Here is a 6,000-nt window from a genome sequence, read left to right as displayed (position 1 = left end):
AGCAGTTTTATGATTGCGTAGGCGTGGTCACATGGTACCTCTCACCCCTCCTCGTTAGTATAGTGGACAGTATCTCCGCCTGTCACGCGGAAGACCGGGGTTCGATTCCCCGACGGGGAGAATAAGTCTTTTAACCTATTTAATCAATATTAGTTCATGTCATCGACCTAATACCAGGTATGTTGAGCTCAGAGGTTGTGGCATAACCCAGAGGTCGATAGATAGAAACTATCCTCTGCTAACAATATTTTAGCCAGGATGTGATTGTCAGTAAATATTTCACAAAGAGGGACTACAGCTGTTTAATACAGTTGGTAGATAGGCACTGTCCTCCTTGTGTTTCTTAAAATTGTTCATTTCCAATCCAAAACTGTTCTTTTCTTTCTAACTGATTAAGGGAGGTTTCTGTTATTTAACCTCTGTGGGTCAGCCACCTACACTTCAGTCCTAAATCTTTTCCCAGACAAGTCAATACCCAACCACACCCCAAATCCTGTGACCCTAATGATTCACACAATATCAGGTTGGGTCTGTGACTAGTAGGTAACAATAGCATTCACACCTCAACTCGGGAGACCCCAATGACCCACGAGCTGGTGGAGGTTTCAACGACCTATCTGTTCAACACAAAGACCTAAAGAGGTTAAATACCTGAAAGCTTCCAGGTAGAAGTGAACAAGCCTTTTGGATGAGAGGCAAAATGTCTACAAGAAACACAAGCAAACCAAGTTGCCTATGCACATGTCACTCTATAGCGCCATGTTTTCGAGCGAAATCAGGTGGAAAACACATCCAAATGGGCCCCAGTGGCCTAATGGATAAGGCACTGGCCTCCTAAGCCAGGGATTGTGGCTTCAAGTCCCATCTGGGGTGAATAACAGCAGAGTGGCGCAGCGGAAGCGTGCTGGGCCCATAACCCAGAGGTCGATAGATCGAAACTATCCTCTGCTAACAACTTTTTTGCCAGGATGTGATTGAAGCAGTTTTATGATTGCGTAGGCGTGGTCACATGGTACCTCTCACCCCTCCTCGTTAGTATAGTGGACAGTATCTCCGCCTGTCACGCGGAAGACCGGGGTTCGATTCCCCGACGGGGAGAATAAGTCTTTAACCTATTTAATCAATATTAGCTCATGTCATGACCTAATACCAGGTATTGTTGAGCTCAGAGGTCGTGGCTCCGCTGGCAGTCGTCAAATGCCACAATCAGTTTCCGTAGTGTAGTGGTTATCACGTTCGCCTAACACGCGAAAGGTCCCCGGTTCGAGACCGGGCGGAAACAGAGGTTTTTCTCCTGGAGCGTAACAGAGGGTTCAAGTCCCAAACAGGATGGTTACAAGCAGAGTGGCGCAGCGGAAGCGTGCTGGGCCCATAACCCAGAGGTCGATAGATAGAAACTATCCTCTGCTAACAATATTTTAGCCAGGATGTGATTGTCAGTAAATATTTCACAAAGAGGGACTACAGCTGTTTAACACAGCACCTCCTGACTTTGGTAAATAAGGCCCTGTACTCCTAAACCAGGGATTATGGGTTCAACTCCCATACAGGGTGATTAACAGCAGAGTGGCGCAGCGGAAGCGTGCTGGGCCCATAACCCAGAGGTCGATAGATCGAAACTATCCTCTGCTAACAATGTTTTTGCCAGGATGTGATTGTCAGTAAATATTTCACAAAGAGGGACTACAGCTGTTTAATACAGTTGGTAGATAGGCACTGTCCTCCTTGTGTTTCTTAAAATTGTTCATTTCCAATCCAAAACTGTTCTTTTCTTTCTAACTGATTAAGGGAGGTTTCTGTTATTTAACCTCTGTGGGTCAGCCACCTACACTTCAGTCCTAAATCTTTTCCCAGACAAGTCAATACCCAACCACACCCCAAATCCTGTGACCCTAATGATTCACACAATATCAGGTTGGGTCTGTGACTAGTAGGTAACAATAGCATTCACACCTCAACTCGGGAGACCCCAATGACCCACGAGCTGGTGGAGGTTTCAACGACCTATCTGTTCAACCCAACGACTGTCAACACAAAGACCTAAAGAGGTTAAATACCTGAAAGCTTCCAGGTAGAAGTGAACAAGCCTTTTGGATGAGAGGCAAAATGTCTACAAGAAACACAAGCAAACCAAGTTGCCTATGCACATGTCACTCTATAGCGCCATGTTTTCGAGCGAAATCAGGTGGAAAACACATCCAAATGGGCCCCAGTGGCCTAATGGATAAGGCACTGGCCTCCTAAGCCAGGGATTGTGGCTTCAAGTCCCATCTGGGGTGATTAACAGCAGAGTGGCGCAGCGGAAGCGTGCTGGGCCCATAACCCAGAGGTCGATAGATCGAAACTATCCTCTGCTAACAACTTTTTTGCCAGGATGTGATTGAAGCAGTTTTATGATTGCGTAGGCGTGGTCACATGGTACCTCTCACCCCTCCTCGTTAGTATAGTGGACAGTATCTCCGCCTGTCACGCGGAAGACCGGGGTTCGATTCCCCGACGGGGAGAATAAGTCTTTAACCTATTTAATCAATATTAGCTCATGTCATGACCTAATACCAGGTATTGTTGAGCTCAGAGGTTGTGGCTCCGCTGGCAGTCGTCAAATGCCACAATCAGTTTCCGTAGTGTAGTGGTTATCACGTTCGCCTAACACGCGAAAGGTCCCCGGTTCGAGACCGGGCGGAAACAGAGGTTTTTCTCCTGGAGCGTAACAGAGGGTTCAAGTCCCAAACAGGATGGTTACAAGCAGAGTGGCGCAGCGGAAGCGTGCTGGGCCCATAACCCAGAGGTCGATAGATAGAAACTATCCTCTGCTAACAATATTTTAGCCAGGATGTGATTGTCAGTAAATATTTCACAAAGAGGGACTACAGCTGTTTAACACAGCACCTCCTGACTTTGGTAAATAAGGCCCTGTACTCCTAAACCAGGGATTATGGGTTCAACTCCCATACAGGGTGATTAACAGCAGAGTGGCGCAGCGGAAGCGTGCTGGGCCCATAACCCAGAGGTCGATAGATCGAAACTATCCTCTGCTAACAATGTTTTTGCCAGGATGTGATTGTCAGTAAATATTTCACAAAGAGGGACTACAGCTGTTTAATACAGTTGGTAGATAGGCACTGTCCTCCTTGTGTTTCTTAAAATTGTTCATTTCCAATCCAAAACTGTTCTTTTCTTTCTAACTGATTAAGGGAGGTTTCTGTTATTTAACCTCTGTGGGTCAGCCACCTACACTTCAGTCCTAAATCTTTTCCCAGACAAGTCAATACCCAACCACACCCCAAATCCTGTGACCCTAATGATTCACACAATATCAGGTTGGGTCTGTGACTAGTAGGTAACAATAGCATTCACACCTCAACTCGGGAGACCCCAATGACCCACGAGCTGGTGGAGGTTTCAACGACCTATCTGTTCAACCCAACGACTGTCAACACAAAGACCTAAAGAGGTTAAATACCTGAAAGCTTCCAGGTAGAAGTGAACAAGCCTTTTGGATGAGAGGCAAAATGTCTACAAGAAACACAAGCAAACCAAGTTGCCTATGCACATGTCACTCTATAGCGCCATGTTTTCGAGCGAAATCAGGTGGAAAACACATCCAAATGGGCCCCAGTGGCCTAATGGATAAGGCACTGGCCTCCTAAGCCAGGGATTGTGGGTTCAAGTCCCATCTGGGGTGATTAACAGCAGAGTGGCGCAGCGGAAGCGTGCTGGGCCCATAACCCAGAGGTCGATAGATCGAAACTATCCTCTGCTAACAACTTTTTTGCCAGGATGTGATTGAAGCAGTTTTATGATTGCGTAGGCGTGGTCACATGGTACCTCTCACCCCTCCTCGTTAGTATAGTGGACAGTATCTCCGCCTGTCACGCGGAAGACCGGGGTTCGATTCCCCGACGGGGAGAATAAGTCTTTAACCTATTTAATCAATATTAGCTCATGTCATGACCTAATACCAGGTATTGTTGAGCTCAGAGGTTGTGGCTCCGCTGGCAGTCGTCAAATGCCACAATCAGTTTCCGTAGTGTAGTGGTTATCACGTTCGCCTAACACGCGAAAGGTCCCCGGTTCGAGACCGGGCGGAAACTGAGGTTTTTCTCCTGGAGCGTAACAGAGGGTTCAAGTCCCAAACAGGATGGTTACAAGCAGAGTGGTGCAGCGGAAGCGTGCTGGGCCCATAACCCAGAGGTCGATAGATAGAAACTATCCTCTGCTAACAATATTTTAGCCAGGATGTGATTGTCAGTAAATATTTCACAAAGAGGCACTACAGCTGTTTAACACAGCACCTCCTGACTTTGGTAAATAAGGCCCTGTACTCCTAAACCAGGGATTATGGGTTCAACTCCCATACAGGGTGATTAACAGCAGAGTGGCGCAGCGGAAGCGTGCTGGGCCCATAACCCAGAGGTCGATAGATCGAAACTATCCTCTGCTAACAATGTTTTTGCCAGGATGTGATTGTCAGTAAATATTTCACAAAGAGGGACTACAGCTGTTTAATACAGTTGGTAGATAGGCACTGTCCTGCTTGTGTTTCTTAAAATTGTTCATTTCCAATCCAAAACTGTTCTTTTCTTTCTAACTGATTAAGGGAGGTTTCTGTTATTTAACCTCTGTGGGTCAGCCACCTACACTTCAGTCCTAAATCTTTTCCCAGACAAGTCAATACCCAACCACACCCCAAATCCTGTGACCCTAATGATTCACACAATATCAGGTTGGGTCTGTGACTAGTAGGTAACAATAGCATTCACACCTCAACTCGGGAGACCCCAATGACCCACGAGCTGGTGGAGGTTTCAACGACCTATCTGTTCAACCCAACGACTGTCAACACAAAGACCTAAAGAGGTTAAATACCTGAAAGCTTCCAGGTAGAAGTGAACAAGCCTTTTGGATGAGAGGCAAAATGTCTACAAGAAACACAAGCAAACCAAGTTGCCTATGCACATGTCACTCTATAGCGCCATGTTTTCGAGCGAAATCAGGTGGAAAACACATCCAAATGGGCCCCAGTGGCCTAATGGATAAGGCACTGGCCTCCTAAGCCAGGGATTGTGGGTTCAAGTCCCATCTGGGGTGATTAACAGCAGAGTGGCGCAGCGGAAGCGTGCTGGGCCCATAACCCAGAGGTCGATAGATCGAAACTATCCTCTGCTAACAACTTTTTTGCCAGGATGTGATTGAAGCAGTTTTATGATTGCGTAGGCGTGGTCACATGGTACCTCTCACCCCTCCTCGTTAGTATAGTGGACAGTATCTCCGCCTGTCACGCGGAAGACCGGGGTTCGATTCCCCGACGGGGAGAATAAGTCTTTAACCTATTTAATCAATATTAGCTCATGTCATGACCTAATACCAGGTATTGTTGAGCTCAGAGGTTGTGGCTCCGCTGGCAGTCGTCAAATGCCACAATCAGTTTCCGTAGTGTAGTGGTTATCACGTTCGCCTAACACGCGAAAGGTCCCCGGTTCGAGACCGGGCGGAAACTGAGGTTTTTCTCCTGGAGCGTAACAGAGGGTTCAAGTCCCAAACAGGATGGTCACAAGCAGAGTGGCGCAGCGGAAGCGTGCTGGGCCCATAACCCAGAGGTCGATAGATAGAAACTATCCTCTGCTAACAATATTTTAGCCAGGATGTGATTGTCAGTAAATATTTCACAAAGAGGGACTACAGCTGTTTAACACAGCACCTCCTGACTTTGGTAAATAAGGCCCTGTACTCCTAAACCAGGGATTATGGGTTCAACTCCCATACAGGGTGATTAACAGCAGAGTGGCGCAGCGGAAGCGTGCTGGGCCCATAACCCAGAGGTCGATAGATCGAAACTATCCTCTGCTAACAATGTTTTTGCCAGGATGTGATTGTCAGTAAATATTTCACAAAGAGGGACTACAGCTGTTTAATACAGTTGGTAGATAGGCACTGTCCTCCTTGTGTTTCTTAAAATTGTTCATTTCCAATCCAAAACTGTTCTTTTCTTTCTAACTG

At 46.8% G+C, this 6,000-nt stretch overlaps 1 protein-coding gene and 13 non-coding genes across 15 annotated transcripts in view; 13 read left to right on the top strand and 1 right to left on the bottom strand.

Annotated features, from left to right (window-relative positions):
* sema3h (sema domain, immunoglobulin domain (Ig), short basic domain, secreted, (semaphorin) 3H) overlaps positions 1 to 6,000 on the bottom strand; it is a 211,619-nt gene that overhangs the window by 179,248 nt on the left and 26,371 nt on the right. The window lies entirely within an intron of this gene.
* trnad-guc lies at positions 49 to 120 on the top strand. Its single transcript has one exon. It is a non-coding gene; the product is annotated as a tRNA-Asp (tRNA).
* On the top strand, positions 801 to 873 carry trnar-ccu. The gene has a single exon. It is a non-coding gene; the product is annotated as a tRNA-Arg (tRNA).
* On the top strand, positions 1,027 to 1,098 carry trnad-guc. The gene has a single exon. It is a non-coding gene; the product is annotated as a tRNA-Asp (tRNA).
* On the top strand, positions 1,210 to 1,282 carry trnav-aac. The gene has a single exon. It is a non-coding gene; the product is annotated as a tRNA-Val (tRNA).
* Positions 2,207 to 2,279, top strand: trnar-ccu. The gene has a single exon. It is a non-coding gene; the product is annotated as a tRNA-Arg (tRNA).
* trnad-guc lies at positions 2,433 to 2,504 on the top strand. Its single transcript has one exon. It is a non-coding gene; the product is annotated as a tRNA-Asp (tRNA).
* trnav-aac lies at positions 2,616 to 2,688 on the top strand. Its single transcript has one exon. It is a non-coding gene; the product is annotated as a tRNA-Val (tRNA).
* trnar-ccu lies at positions 3,613 to 3,685 on the top strand. The gene has a single exon. It is a non-coding gene; the product is annotated as a tRNA-Arg (tRNA).
* Positions 3,839 to 3,910, top strand: trnad-guc. The gene has a single exon. It is a non-coding gene; the product is annotated as a tRNA-Asp (tRNA).
* Positions 4,022 to 4,094, top strand: trnav-aac. Its single transcript has one exon. It is a non-coding gene; the product is annotated as a tRNA-Val (tRNA).
* Positions 5,019 to 5,091, top strand: trnar-ccu. The gene has a single exon. It is a non-coding gene; the product is annotated as a tRNA-Arg (tRNA).
* Positions 5,245 to 5,316, top strand: trnad-guc. Its single transcript has one exon. It is a non-coding gene; the product is annotated as a tRNA-Asp (tRNA).
* trnav-aac lies at positions 5,428 to 5,500 on the top strand. Its single transcript has one exon. It is a non-coding gene; the product is annotated as a tRNA-Val (tRNA).

Source organism: Hippoglossus hippoglossus, chromosome 7 (genome assembly GCF_009819705.1).
Source record: "Hippoglossus hippoglossus isolate fHipHip1 chromosome 7, fHipHip1.pri, whole genome shotgun sequence".
In the NCBI taxonomy this organism is placed as follows: Eukaryota; Metazoa; Chordata; class Actinopteri; order Pleuronectiformes; family Pleuronectidae; genus Hippoglossus; species Hippoglossus hippoglossus.
Note: the sequence above shows the minus strand (reverse complement) of the source record. Positions and strands in the feature narration are given on the sequence as shown.